This window comes from Canis lupus, chromosome 22 (genome assembly GCF_003254725.2).
Source record: "Canis lupus dingo isolate Sandy chromosome 22, ASM325472v2, whole genome shotgun sequence".
NCBI classification, from domain to species: domain Eukaryota; kingdom Metazoa; phylum Chordata; class Mammalia; order Carnivora; family Canidae; genus Canis; species Canis lupus.
The window spans coordinates 48,388,400-48,403,688 of record NC_064264.1 but is presented as its reverse complement, the minus strand read 5'-3'; the positions used below and the strand labels follow the sequence as shown (position 1 = coordinate 48,403,688).

Genomic DNA, 15,289 nt, shown 5'->3' with positions numbered 1-15,289 from the left:
AGCACACGCACGGATGGTCAGAAGGATAGCTGGGTCATTCCACATCACATTAACCTTTGTTAAAATTCACTGGGCTAAACTGTGTTCCCCAAAAGATATGTCAAATTCCTATCCTCAGGGCCCAGTGAAAATGAGGTCATAGGGTGAGGCCTTAATCTAATAGGGCTGGTATCCTTGAAAGAGGAAGAAGAGACCCGGGAGAGTTCCCTTTCTCTCCAGGTGCATGCAGAGAAAAGGCCACGTGAGGACACAGCAAGAAGGTGGCCATCTGCAAGCCAGGAAAAGAGGTCTTGCCAGAAACCAACCCTGATAACACCTTGACTTTGGACCTGGAGCTCTGGAGCTGTGAGAAAATAAACTTCTGTTGCTTAAGCCATCCAGTCTGTGGTGTTTTGTTATGCTCACCCTTGCAGACATAAAAAAAAAAAAAAAAAAAAAGCCATATGAAGATGAAGGCAGAGATCCGAGCAATACATTTATGGGCACAGTCCACAGGACTAAAATCCTTTAGAGTTAGAGCCAAGCTAACAAAGTGCCAAGTCAAATATGTTATAGCCTGCTACCTTGACAAATATTCCTTTATAATAATCTGAAGGCCAGGTTCTAATAAAAGATTCTTGGACTCCCCAGAATATTCCAGACGCTTGGAGGAATAGCCAACTAACTAAAGATACCTCTGCTTGTTAAGAGCTAATTTCTCTCTGGAGAACCTAAAAATGATGATGGATAACTAGCAACAATAAGAATCAGAGGGGCCAAAGGTAGCATTACTTTACTGCTTTCCCTCCATAGAAATAAAGGCCGTGCGCTTTTCCCTGAAGTGAGGCACAGCGAAAAATTTCTAGTTTCCAATTTAACAAAGGGTTGTGAAGCCCTTTTTAAAATGGTTTAATTATTCCTCTAGGTCAGATTCCCTCTTTCAAAATAATTAGATTATGGTGATACACTGAAACTAGCTTTTTCAATAACATTTTTATTTTGTAAGTTTTAATAGAATTCAAATGTTTATTACTACCTATTTTTATAATCTAGCTCATTCACCCTATTTATTTATTTATTTATTTATTTATTTATTTATATTTTAAAAATATTTATTTATTCATGAGAGACATAGAAAGAGAGGCAGAGACACAGGCAGAGGGAGAAGCATGCAGGGAGCTCTATGTGGGATTCAATCCCCGGTCTCCAGGATCAGGCCCACCCCGGCTGCCCCTCATTCACCCAATTTAAATGAAAATGTGAGTAGGCTAATCAGTAGTTAGGGGGCCTTTTAGGAACTTTCAGTGTTTGGGGAATACTTTAACAAATATTTATATTAGAATCATTTTCTGGGGGCCCCTGGGTGGCACAGTCGGTTAAGTGTCCCAGTGTTGGTTTCGGCTCAGGTCATGATCTCAGGGTCGTGAGATCAAGCCCCATGTTGGGCTCCAGGCTCAGCACAAACTCTTCTAAAGTTTCTCCCTTTCCCTCTGCTTCTGCTCCTCCCCTTGCTCACTGGCTCTGTCTCTAAAATAAATACTTTTTAAAAAGAACCCTTTTCTGTTCAGCATATACTTATATAAATAAGTGGAGGACAGAGAAGTAAGCCAGAATTTCCTTTTACTTTGAATTAATAACCTATAGATGTTACATAAAATCTAATAATTTTGACATGCAGAATAGTGAAAGAATAAACTTCCCCAAGGAATGATATTAGAAATTTGGAACACGTCACTGGTGTTTGTTAAATATTACTTTTACTGACTGCGTTTATGTTACCTAAGTGAACTCAGTATTTGGCTTGTATTTGTTTGCATGAGTCGTGGCCTGGCTAAACCTCACCATCTTTCAGGACTGCCCGTGACACATAATAGTAGTAACTGAATGGTAGACAACTGTCCTTTAAAAAAAAAAAAAATGTTATTCAGCATGGGTCACTTCATTAGCACTGTGTATCTTTTTTTTTTTTTTTTTTCTCATTTTGCTCATTTTGCCCTGAAGGGCAAAGGATGTGCCCTGGGAAGTGACAGCTTTATGAACTATAGAGAAGAAGGAGAAATGCAACCCAATGATCGTCAACTACCCCTACTTTTAGAAAAGAAATTTCTTGGAAAGGCTGGACAGGGCCATTTTTGACCATTTGTTATAATATGAAGGATGAAAGAAGTCCAAGTGACCATTTCCCATCTTTTATATAATTTACAGGAACAGCCCTTTTGTGAGACAACACTGAAACATTTCCAAAAGAGAGACAAGGTAAGGTCATTGGCATAGTCTGAAATAAACTTAGGGAGAGGTGGGAGTGGAGTGGAGGGAGCTCTCCCCAGCAGTTTAGATGTACATTGCACATCATCTTGGTACTTTATCAGCATCCAGGATCTTGAATCTGACACTCCATCTTATATATATTAAAGCACAATCCTGTCATGTCCCACAGTTGGTCACATTGATGTTGATTAAATTTAGAAGAGACAAATAATATATAACACGGAATGCCCATTTACTAGTTTCTGATGATAACCAGAGTGATCGATCTATTTGCATCCCATTGCTCATGCCCCTGAAAAGTCATACCAACCCGGTACTCATTTCCAGGCATTTAGGTTCTCAGAAAGCCCAAATCAACAACCAGAAGGTTGCCTGGTGAGCAGAGAATTAGAGCCAAGAGCAGTGGATGTTTTTTGAGTGTGACTCCATTCACATTATGGTAAGACCCAGAGCAGATGCCTCCTGACCAGAATGCTACTGTCCTCTAGAACCAATATTTAGTAGGTTTTGAAATTCCTTTTTATCTTTTATCATGGCGCACCATCATGCCCAGAATGGACTCATATCTACTTGAGATTCAATATACTAACATGAAGTCAAGGCTTTACAGCTGTATCACATAAAGCAAAATCATATATAGTTAGTTAGTTATATTTGACTCTTCCAAATTTATCCTGGGTAATCACAGATGGAGCAGACAACTCCAAGAAGACATTAAAATGAATGCAACCTTAAATACTTAAATACTTAAGACCCAGAACTTCCGTTGATGGACTGTAATGGATCAGTTTATTCCAAGGAAGGCAAGGAGTCCTCTGATTGACAGCTTATATGTACACAGGCCAGCTCTTTTGCAAAAAGATGAAAATTGTTGGGAGAGGGGAAGGAACCAGAAATCTTGAGAAGATCAGATCAAAGGAAAGCTTAGAGACAAGAAGGGGAGATGGGCAGATATCCATATTGGAAGCAGCAGAGGTGGACACAAAAGCAGTGATAATTAGAATACATCACAGAAGGGAGACAGTGGCAATGGGGAGACCAAAAGAGGAGCCTCGACATCCAGGAACAAGGGACACACCCGACCCCTGCAAGTCCCAAACCATGTGGTACCTCTAGGACACGTCACAGGAGAAAACTTACATTGTTTTATTTGTCCTCTATGTGCTCTCATTTATTTTGTGTTTAAGCATTCTTAATAATTCTTTTAAAGATTTTATTTATTTACTCATGAGAGACAGAGAGGCAGAGACACAGGCAGAGGGAGAAGCAGGCAGGGAGCACGATGTGGGACTTGACCACAGGGACCCCAGGATCACCCCTTGAGCTGAAGGTAGACACTCAACCTCTGAGCCACCTAGGTGTCCCCCAGTGTGAATGTACTTAACAAAACCAAACTGTACACTGAGAAATGGTTAAAATGATAAATTGTTATATATATATATATATATAATTTTTTGAGAGAGACAGCAGGGAAGGGACAGGGGAGAGAGAGAGAGACTCTTAAGAAAGATCCATGCCCAGCACAGAGCCCAATGTGGGCCCATCTCGCGACCCTGAGACCATGTCCTGAGCCCAAATCCAGTCAGAGGCTCAACCAACTGAGCCACCCAGGCTCCCTATTATGTATATTTTATTCCACATTCCTAGCGATTTTACTCTTTACTTGATTACTGTTTCACATGGTAATGTTTTGTGGGTTTTTAAAAAAGATTTTATTCATTCATTCATCCATCCATTCATTCATTCGAGAAAGAGCTTGCAGATATGGGGTGGGGGGGGCGGGGGGAGCAGGGAGGAGAGAGGGACAAGCAAACTCCCTGCATGTGTGAAGCCCAATGCAGACTCGATCCCGTGACTCTGAGATCGTGACCTGAGCCGAAACCAAAGTTGGACACCCAACCAACTGAACCACCCAGGTGCCCCGTCATAGGGTAATGTTTTTTCAATAGGATAGTTTGAGTAGGACAACCTTGACAGAACTCCCCTTCACACGTCTGAAGGAAAGTTCTTGCTTGTTCCCAGAAACAAACCTTCTTTTTATGTTGTCGTCTCTTAAGCTCCTACATGTGGCAAGCAATACCCATTCTAGACCAAATGGTGACTGGCCCTGCTGCACATTCTGTCTGCTGTGAATCACCTCATAGCTCACACTGTGGGAGAAGCATCAGTGCTCGGCCCATGCCTCCTTGGCAGGAGCCATCTGTCAAAATGCTGGCCTGGCTTCCAACTGTCAGCACCTGCAACTCCACCAGGAAGCTCTCTGGCTGCAGCAACTGGCTGTGGCTGTGCGGGGCTGGAGGGACGTGTCAGCGAGGGCATGTCCCCAGAAAGCAGCCCTCCGTAGTGAAGCCAGTGGATGAATTTTCCAGCCCTCTCGCCTCTGGGTGGGATAACTGTAGTGCATCTCTGTGCTGTACTCAGCAGGCTTGCGCCCCAGTTACCCACAGTGATAACTGGTTTTAAAAAAAGTACTTTTGGGGGCGCCTGGGTGGCTCAGTTGATTAAGAGACTGACTCTTGACTTTGGCCCAGGTCATGATCTCAGGGTCTGGGATCGAGCCCCACATTGGGCTCTGCCCTCAGCGGGAAGTCTGCTTGTCCCTCTGCCCCTCCCCCTGCTTGTACTCTCTCTCTCTCTCAAATAAATAAAATCTTTAAGATAAAGAAGCTTTTTTGATTGGCTTCTTTCTCTTTCCTGCCTCACTTTGCTACTCCTTGCCCACCCAGTATTTCTTGTAACTATCTCCCAAACAAACTTCTTGCACTGATCTTTGTCTAAGGAAGGGCCTTTGACACACTCAGTCTACAACTTTCTAACAGTGACACTAGACTCCAAATGAAAATGTCTTCAGGGACGCCTGGGTGGCTCAGCGGTTGAGCGTCTGCCTTTGGCCAGGGCATGATCCCAGAGTACTGGGATCAAGTCCCGCATTGGGCTCTCTGAATGGAGCCTGCTTCTCCTCCCTCTGCCTATGTCTCCATCTCTTGTGAATAAATAAATAAAATATTAAAAAAAAAAAAGAAAATGTCTTCAAAGAGGCTGTAAAGGGCTGAATTGTGCCCACCAACACTGAGATGTTGGAGCTCTAACCCCCAGAACCTCAGAATGTAACTGTATTTGGAGATGAATTTTTAAAGAGGTAATTAAGTTAAAAGAGGTCATTGGATGGGTGGGCTCTGTTCCAATAGGACATGACTGATGTCCTGATAAGAGGAGGAAATTTTGGGATCCCTGGGTGGCGCAGTGGTTTGGCGCCTGCCTTTAGCCCAGGGCGCGATCCTGGAGACCCGGGATCGAGTCCAACGTCGGGCTCCCGGTGCATGGAGCCTGCTTCTCCCTCTGCCTGTGTCTCTGCCTCTCTCTCTCTCTCTCTCTCTCTGTGACTATCATAAATAAATAAAAATTTTTTAAAAATGTTTAAAAAAAAAAAAAGAGGAGGAAATTTTAACTTAGACATGCCCAGGCACAGAGGGAGGCCACATGTGGACACAGAAGGAAGATGGCTTTCAACAAGCCAAGAAGAGAGGACTCAGAAGAAAACAACCCTGGGATGCCTGGGTGGCTCAGTAGTTGAGTGTCTGCCTTTGGACTCTGGGATCAAGTCCCATGTCAGGCTCCCTGCATGGAGCCTGCTTCTCCCTCTGCCTGTGTCTCTGCCTCTCTCTCTCTGTGTCTCTCATGAATGGATAAATAAAATCTTTAAAAAATAAAATAAAGAAGAAACCAACCCTGCTGATCCCTTGATCTTGGACTTCGGCCTCCAGAAGTGTGAGAACATAAATTTGTGTTGTGTAAGCCACCTCGTCCGTGGTACTTTGTTATGGTGGCCCCAGCAAAGTGATACAGGAGCCTACACTTTCTAGTACCAATGCATCCCATGTTTGGACTCCTCTAGGGGTGAAAAGGTTCCTCTCCATATGGAGTGAAATATTCCTCCTAAAACTACTTTTACTTCTGCTTGTTAGAGCAACCTGGAAGAAATCGGATTTGACTCTTGTGTGAAAATGCTCAATTATTGACCTAACCAAAGAACTTTAAAGCTAGATAGTACCTGAAAAGCTGCACTAGGGAGGCTCATCAGAGGCTCACATCCTACTGTTGGTGCACAAAGACAGGAGAGTGAGACTCGTGGTTTTTATGTGAACCATCGAAGTATTGAGAGGAAGCTGCTGACACTTAACCATCTGTCTAAAAAAAAAGATAGAATTTTGGTTTCTGACCTACTGTAACCTGGTCCTTTGATAGAGTGATTGGAAGGATTAAGTTTTTTTTTTTAAGATTTTATTTATTTATTCATGAGAGACAGAGAGAGAGAGAGAGAGAGAGGCAGAGACATGGGCAGAGGGAGAAGCAGGCTCCATGCAGGGAGCCCGACGTGGGATTCGATCCCAGGAACCCGGAGTCACGCCCTGGGTTGAAGGCAGGTGCTAAACCGCTGCGCCACCCAGGGATCCCGGAAGGATTAAGTATTAAGAAGTAGTTTTTTTTTTTTTTTTTTAGTATTAAGAAGTATTGACCTTGTCCCTCACTTGGGGTTTCTCGGGAAGTCGAAGCCAAGATGGTGTTGAAGAGTGCCAGTAATGCATTGGGGGAAGGTGGGAGCCATGCCTGAGAGATAAGAGATAAGGGGGAGAAATGAGCTCTGAGGCTGGGGAAGCCTTCAGACCCCAATGCTAAGCTGACCACTGGGAAAGGAGTGGCGACCCAGCAGGACTGTGCACAGAGCTCAGAACACGCTGCAGGCTCAGAGCCTTGCCCAATCCAGCCAGGAGCTCAAAGGTTGTACATGAGACGGGTCCTGCTCTAGGCAGAAATGGCAGGGCGTCTGGCTCCCAGTGAGGTCAGTCATGGGCTGGAAGCTCACCAGGCAGAGTGGCCTCAGTCAGAAAGCTGAGCCGAGCCTACAGATGCTGTAGCTTGAGGCTCTAGTCACCTGCATTCCCTGCTGCTAGAAGGCCAGTCATCCTTGAAGGGAGATGCCGGCTGTATAGCCCGTGGCTGCCACATAGGGCCACACTCTGGGCTCTTGTGGTCCCTCCTGAAATAGGGTCTTAGAGTCTTAACATAACATTTGGGTGTGATGCAAAGGAGAGCAAGCCATTACTTGCTTCACCTGCTCTCCACACATCTGGTGATCTGGCTTGAGACTTTGTTGGATTTTCTAGGTTTCATCACTGAGACCCCACAGACCCAAGCTTCCCTCTGTCCTTTTCCTGTAGTTGATTTCAGTACCCCAGTGTAGGCATTTCATATGCTGGCCAAGACTCCTAAATCATGACCAACTGGCCCCTGATGCACATGTCATAATTTTTACTCAGAGCTGAAACCCTTTATTTTTATTTGTAAAAAAACAAGAATTTCACAAGTACTAAATCCTTTCTGTTCCAAGGTTAAGAGAGTAGGCACAGATCTTCAGTTCAGTAGAGATAGATTAGTGAGGACTTAGTAAATTATTATAAATGTGGTAGTAAATCAAGCCCTGCTCCAATCATTAGCTTGATTTTTTTATGAGCTTGATTTCAACTATAAGCTCAAAGAGAAGAAACAGTTTCTCAATCAAAAATTCTAACAAACCAAGCTTCATATAATAAATATTTAAATTCCAAATTACAAGTGAATATTCCTTAGAACTACTAAAAATAACCCCTTAGTTTATAAGAAAGCCCTTCATCATTCTTTTTTTTTTTTTTAAGATTTATTTATTTGAGAAAGAGAAATTGGGGGGAGGGACAGAGGAAGAGGGAGAGAGAGTCTTAAGCAGACTCTGCACTGAGCACAGAGCCTGACATGGGCCTTGCTCTCATGACCCTGAAATCATGACCTGAGCCAAAACCAAGAGTTGGACATTTATTCATTTGTAACACCCAGGTGCCCCAGCCCTTTGTCATCTTAACAAAGAATTTAGAAACACGATGTTAAGGTAACAAGATACATAATAAATACATATTTAACTTAGGTTTTATGGTACAGGCTTGTAAAGATTTGGTAACTTTTCCTTGTTTATTTAAAGAGACTACTGGCTGGCTGACTGCTTATCATCTCAATCTGTATCAGCTGCCCCATTCTTATAATTTTTTAAAAATTAGGGGAACCTGGCTGGCTTAGTCAGTGGAACATGTGACTTTTAGTCTTAGTGTTGTGAGTCCGAGCCCCATGTTGAATGTAGAGATTACTTAAAAATAAAAAAATTTTTTTAAAGATTTTATTTATTTGAGAGAGAGAAGACAAGTCATGGGGAATGGCAGAAGGAGAGAGAGAAGCAGACTCCCCACTGAGCAGAGAGCCCTACTCAAGGCTTGATTGATCCCAGGACCCTACTACGATCATAACCTGAGCCAAAGGCAGATGCTTAGCCAGTTGAGCTACCCAGGTGCCCTTAAAAACAAAATCTTAAAAAAAAAAAAAATTAAACTGCCAAGAGGGCCTATAGTTTCTGACTTCCATTATAATCTCTTATGAAGGAAAAAATATGGGTCTTATAATTTTGTGTCTCCACATGACCAATAACACTAGTTGGATCTCTGTTCAATGTCATCCTGGCGTTGAGCTGAAATCCATGCATTGTTTGAGCGGACTGTATCTTTATAGTTTCTGAATCGAGTGAATGATATCTGGGAAGCGGTCACTGTGAAAAGGTATATTCATTTCCTCTCATCTGCTCTTTGTTATTACCCTGGTTTACAAGGGATTTGGCAAAAGCAAACCTGATCTTTTATTTTTGTTTTAATCTCACTTATCTAACTCAATTTCATTCCCACACTTACCCTTACATATGTCATTTACTCTTTGTTGTCTAAACCTTCTCCTACTCAGTATCAGTAACTGTCTTTGAAGTGAGTTCTCTCTGCTGTTTTGTATCTTTCCACTTTTTTCTTAAGTTTCCAAAGTTCTCTGGTTAATTAATATTAAATCTTCACCCTGAATCCTCTTGGCAAGAATCAAAGTTATAAACAACTCTACAATGTTAAATAATAAATACTTAAAAGCCAGACAGCATAACATCTGGAGTCAGAAGAGCTGGTTTTGAGTTTCTACTATTTTTCATCTGGCCTAGGGCAAGTAATATAAACTCTCCAAACTTCAATTTCCACAATCATAAAATTGCAGTTATTATACCTTTTGAAGATCACATAAAATAACAGTTAATATCTGCCAAGTAATTACTAAATATCAGACTTTGATCTAAAGACTTAAAAGTATTAACTTGTTCAAGCTTTACAACCCCATGAGAGTGCTATTATTATCATCATTTTGTAGATAAAGAAAATCAGGCACATAGAAGACTTAAAGAAAGAAAACGAGTCCAAGGTCATATAGATAGGAAGTTGAAGAACTGAGATTTGAAGTGTGAGGAGGAAAACATTTCCTCTACTGTCTTATGCTCAAGCACTGGGGCCTGCAAATTAAACTAGCAACAGATAAATTAACAGTAGAAAAGGCAGACAATTTTTTCAAGATTTATTTATCTATTGGAGAGAGAGAGAGTGAGTGGGAGTGGGGGGAGAGAACCCTCAAGCAGATGTGGAGCCCAATGTGAACCTGAGCTGAAACCAAGAGCCAGGTGGACACTAAACTGACTAAGCCACCCACGTGTCCCAAGGCGTACAATTTTAAATAACTTTTACATACATGAAGGTTTACAATGAAGAATGAAAACACAAAAAAGCCGACTTAAGTGCTAGTATACAATTATAACCAAAGAAAAGAGATTTGGGTTTTGAGGAATGAAAAATCATGGGGAGGGGACTAGGAGACATTTGAAAGAACTGATGGAAGCTAACTAGTATTTTTAGTACGGTTTGTTTATGTAAGATTGTCCCGATGTCAGTTCTCTGTCCCTATTCTTGAAATACATGGGGAACGGACAGTCTTTTTAATAAATGGTGTTGGGAAAATTGGACAGCCACATGCAAAAGAATAAAACTGGATTACTTTCTTATACCATACACAACAATATAGTCACTGGATTGAAGACCTAAATGTGAGACCTGAAACCATAAACTCCTAAAATAAAATATGGCCAATAATCTCTTGGACGCTACCCTTAGCAACATATTTATAGATATATCTCCTCAGGCAAAGGAAACAAAAGCAAAATTAAACTATTGGGAATACACCAAAATGAAAAGCTTTTGCATAGCAAAGGAAATGGTCAACCAGATAAAAAGGCAACCTACTGAAAGGGAGAAGATATTTGCAAATGATAAGGTATTAATTTTCAAAATATATAAAGAATTTATACAATTCAACACACACACACACACACACACACACACACAAATAATCCAATTAAAATGGGCAGAAGCCATGAACAGACATTTCTCCTAAAAGGATATACAGATGGCCAACAGACACATGAAAAGATGCTCAATATCACTCATCCTCAGGGACATGCAAATCAAAACCAAAATGAGATATGACCTCACACCTGTCAGAATGGGTGAAATAAAAAACACAAGAAATAATAAGTGCTGGCGAGGATGTGGGGGAAAAGGAATACTCTTGCACTATTGGTGGGAATGAAAACTGGTGCAGCCACTGGAGGAAACAGTGTGGAGATTCCTTTAAAAATTAAAAATAGAATTACTGGGATGCCTGAGTGGCTCAGGGGTTGAGTGCCTGCCTTTGGTCCGGGGCATGATCCTGGAGTCTGGGGATCGAGTTCCACATTGGGCTTCCTGAATGGAGCCTGATTCTCTTTCTGCCTGTGTCTCTGCCTCTCTCTCTGTGTCTCTCATGAATAAATAAAAAAATTTTAAAAAATTACCAAGTGTCCCAGTGATTCCATTACTGGCTATATATCCAAAGAAAATGAAAACACCAATTCAAAAAGAAATATGTGCCCCTATGTATAGTGGCATTATTTACAATAGCCAAGATGTGGAAGCAGCCCAAGTGTCTATTGATAGATGAATGGACAAAAAATATACAACAGAATATTACTCGGCCATAAAAAAGAATGAGATCTTGGGGATGCTTGGGTGGCTCAGTGGTTAAACATCTGCCTTCAGCTCAGGGTGTGATCCCAGGGTCCCGCCTTGGTCTCCCTGCATGGAGCCTACTTCTCCTCCCTCTTCCTATGTCTCTGCCCCCCTCTCTCTGTCAAATAAATAAATAAATTTTTTTCTTTAAAGAAAAGAATGAGATCTTGCCATTTACAAAAACATGGATGGATCAGGAGGGCATTATGCTAAGTGAAATGAGACAGAGAAAGATAAATACCATATGATTTCTCTTACATGTGGAGTTCAAAAAATAAAACAACAGACAAACATAAAATAGACTCTTAAGTACAGAGAACAAACTGGTGGTTGCCAGAGGGGAGGTGAGTGGGAGGATGGGCAAAATAGATAAAAGGGATTAAAGGATACAAATCTCCAGCTACAAAACAGTAAGTCACCGAGACGAGAAGTAGAGCATAGGGAATGTACTCAATAATATTGCAATAACACTGTATGGTGACAGATGGTGACCATATTTACCATGGTGAGCCCCGAGAAATGTACAGAATTGCCCAATCAATATGATCTAAAGTTGAAACTAAAATAACATTGTTAATTATACCTCAGTAATAAAAGAGTTGTTCTTTTTCCTGAATGTGAAGGCTAACAGACCTACCTCCCTTCTTCCCAGGGACACATGGCCCATGACATGGATGGGACCCATGATATTCACCATCCCCCTACAATAGACATCTCTTCCATAGCTGAGACTCTGCTGTTATAAGCAATGTTGCACCAAGCCTTCCTGCTCGTGGGTCCTTTGCCACATGTGACAGTTTAGGGGGTAAATTCTCAAGGAAGAATCACTGGCTATCTGACACCCACTGCTCAAATCAACATCGAATGTTGTTGAGACTGTAAGTAAGTGAGTACAAAATATGCTTTTCAAGCTGCTCTCAGGACTAGGGGGAAATAACTGCAAGATTTGTAATCATCACCTTCTTTCTATGGAAGTAAAATCAGTGAAAAGATGGCATGTAGATGAGACTAGCAGATCTGTGGTAGAAAGGGGAATTTGAATGCTTTAGGAACTTTCTAGAATCCTGCTAGTGGCAATTTCAGGAGACCAACGTTGCAGCCACAGGAAGCCACAGACTCACCAGGGGAGGCATTGCTTGGCAAAGAAAGCCCTCTTGGTCCCAGTCAGTGCATCTGGCACACCCACTCCATCAGGCTGAGGTGGAACAATGCGTCATAGTCTGGGACCAGTTGTGAAGAACAAGACGTCAATAATTACCAGCAGGCCATTCAAGCCAGAGATAGGATCAGGGTTGCTTACTCTGGGGGAGAGGCCTTAGTAGCCATGAAAATTGCAGAGGCAGAAACTGAGGCCCAAGAAATATGGGATTTGCCAAAGTCTTAGAAGGTGTGCTTCCTGACTGCTGTTCTGGCCAACTTTCCACCATGCCACAGCCATCCCATCGTGCCTAAAAGGACACCCCTGAGTAGAGAATCGCAACTGGTGAGGTGCGTATGTGTATGTGTGCGTGCACACGTGTGCACAAGTATGAAGTGACAAGGAAGTAAGTCTTGCCACACAGAAAACTTCCTTTAGATTGAGTTAATATTTTAGTCAACACAAGGAGGTATTGGGGAGTGAATATCTGAATAATTTCCAGGCAGCTGACAGCAAGGCAGGACACTTGGATGAGGCTTTCTTACTCCCTTCCTTTAAAAATATTCTACTATTCTACTACTCCATAAGCCTATGTAGAGAAGATATGCTTAATAAATGTACATATTGGTCACCATTTAACTTATCAATACTCAGCTACTGTTGGTTTATCTGTATTAGGTGGGGCTTTCATAAGGTATTTCCGAGCCCACTTTTGAAGGGCATTTTGTTGGTGCCTTAGTTAAAATCAAGGCAACTCTGAATTGCAAGAACGAAAACTGTAAAGATATTATCTTTTCAGGAAAATTCTTGATCTGGGGGCATTAGGATTTTACGCACACAGGCAATTCACACAATTAATGACACTCATTTCTGATTCTATGGGACGTTTGTTCCTATGTGTAGGCATCTTAGTGAATACCATTCCTTGATTTCTTGGCATCTCTTAAATGTGCTGGGGACACAACACACCACTCTTGCCTGAATACAATGCAATATTTCTGGTTCGTCTCAGTGCCAAACAGCTTTGCCCATCTTCAGTGCAACAAGAGCAAAATGTTAGGTGAGGAAAGGTCGCTTTTTTTGAAATGGTCACTTTTTTCTGTTTTTATTTAATAGTTCTGGGCAAGGAACTAAATGACTTCAGACTTTCACACATGACGGCAGATTGAATATGCCTGTTAGTCTCCCAACCTCTAAGTCCTCAGTAAAAAAAAAAAAAAAAAAAAAAAAAAATTGTTCTTAACAAAAGCATAAACAATAAGAACCAAGACAATGAAAAAGGAAAAAACAAAACCAACAAAATTTTGGAAGCAGGAAAAAATGGATTAAGCAAATGGATTTGTCTGGGACCAGGAATTCTGAATTGTAAACAGCAGGCGAAAAAGCAGAAAAGCAATCCAGAATGTCCTCAGAGGCTCCTGCAGCCAACGGTCGATTCATCTAGAAGGGTGTGTGAGGAGCTAAACACAGATGATGAGCGGCTGTTTAAGAACAGTGAAGCCCGGGGTCCCTTCCCCCTCTGGCTGGCTCCTCTCTAGACTGTGGAGTGCCAGGCAGAGGGCAGATAGGGTTACAGATCACAAACAGAGATGAAGTTCACAGATACGATGTTACAAGTTCCCCCAGCCATTTCCTCCCCAGACCTGCATCTGGCTCCCCAGCCCTTGCGGGAATCATTCCACCCTACATTCAAGAGATTGTAAAGTCCTCAGAGCAATCTGACCTGCCTAAGAGACCAATGTTTTTAGAGGGGCTGGTGCCAGCTCCTAGCAAGAGCACCCACATACACAGAGCATTCAGTTAGCCTTACTGGGTCCACTATGATCAGAGAGCCAACTCAACAGCTACTGGAGGAAAGTCCTCAGTGTAGAAGAGAGGGAGCAAAATGAAGAAACAAAAAACAAAGCATCCTTAGGGAAAGAGAGACCAAAGAGAGGAGAGGAGGGAGAGGGGCTAGGCTAGCATTACAATCCCTAGACATTTACAAGAAGATACCCAATCCATGACACAAAGAAAGGATGCTATTTTTTTTAAATTACAAAACACAAAAGAGGTCCTAAAAATCAGAAGCAGAAGAGCAGAAATCAAAAACCCAATGGAAAATGTGGAAGACAAATTTGAGGGAACCTCCCAGAAAGCAAAGCAAAAGGACAAAGATGTAGAAAATAAAAATATGGAAATAGAAGTCTAGTCTAGGATTCTCAACAGTCAAGTCACGGTTATTCTGAAAAGGGAGAATGAGGAAGAAAAGAGGTAAGAAAAATCACTGAAGAAATGATCTAAGAATATTTCCCAGAACTGAAGAATCTAAGTTTTCAGAGTAGAAGCTTCTCTCCAGGAAACCAGGACAGTAGAGAAAACTAGACCCACACTAAGCTACATTATCCTGAATTTCCAGTCACTGGAGACAAGAAGATTCTAAAAACTTCCTGGAGGGAAGAGTAAGTTTACTATATGAGATGAAGGATCAGAAAGAGCAGATCTTCTCAATGGTGATGTTGGAAGTTCAAGACAATAAAGAAATGCCATCAGAATCCTAAGGGAAGATGATGTCCTACTTAGAAACTCATTCTAAGCCAACTACCAAGCTAGTCCAAGGACAGAATCAAGAATTTTTAGACCTCAAAATAATTTACCTTCATGTACCTTATTTTTTAAAAGATTTTATTTATTTATTCATAAGAGACACAGAGAGAGAAAGAAAGGCAGAGACACAGGCAGAGGGAGAAGCAGGCTCCATGCAGGGAACCTGATGTAGGACTCGATCCCAGGTCTCCAGGATCATGCCCTGGGCTAAAGGCAGCACTAAACCACTGAGTACCCAGGCTGCCTCTTTGTGTACCTTATTTAGGAAGCTATGGAAAGATGTGTTCTACCAAAGCAGTAGTTAACCAAAAAATTAAAAACATGAGGATTCCAACTA

At 41.8% G+C, this 15,289-nt stretch overlaps 1 long non-coding RNA gene across 4 annotated transcripts in view; it reads left to right on the top strand.

Annotated features, from left to right (window-relative positions):
- LOC112656075 (uncharacterized) overlaps window positions 1–15,289 on the top strand; it is an 86,321-nt gene that overhangs the window by 38,149 nt on the left and 32,883 nt on the right. For all 4 annotated transcript variants that reach the window (XR_007405019.1, XR_007405020.1, XR_007405018.1 and 1 more), the window contains one exon: window positions 2,185–2,235. This is a non-coding gene — a long non-coding RNA (uncharacterized LOC112656075). The remainder of the gene's footprint in view (window positions 1–2,184; window positions 2,236–15,289) is intronic.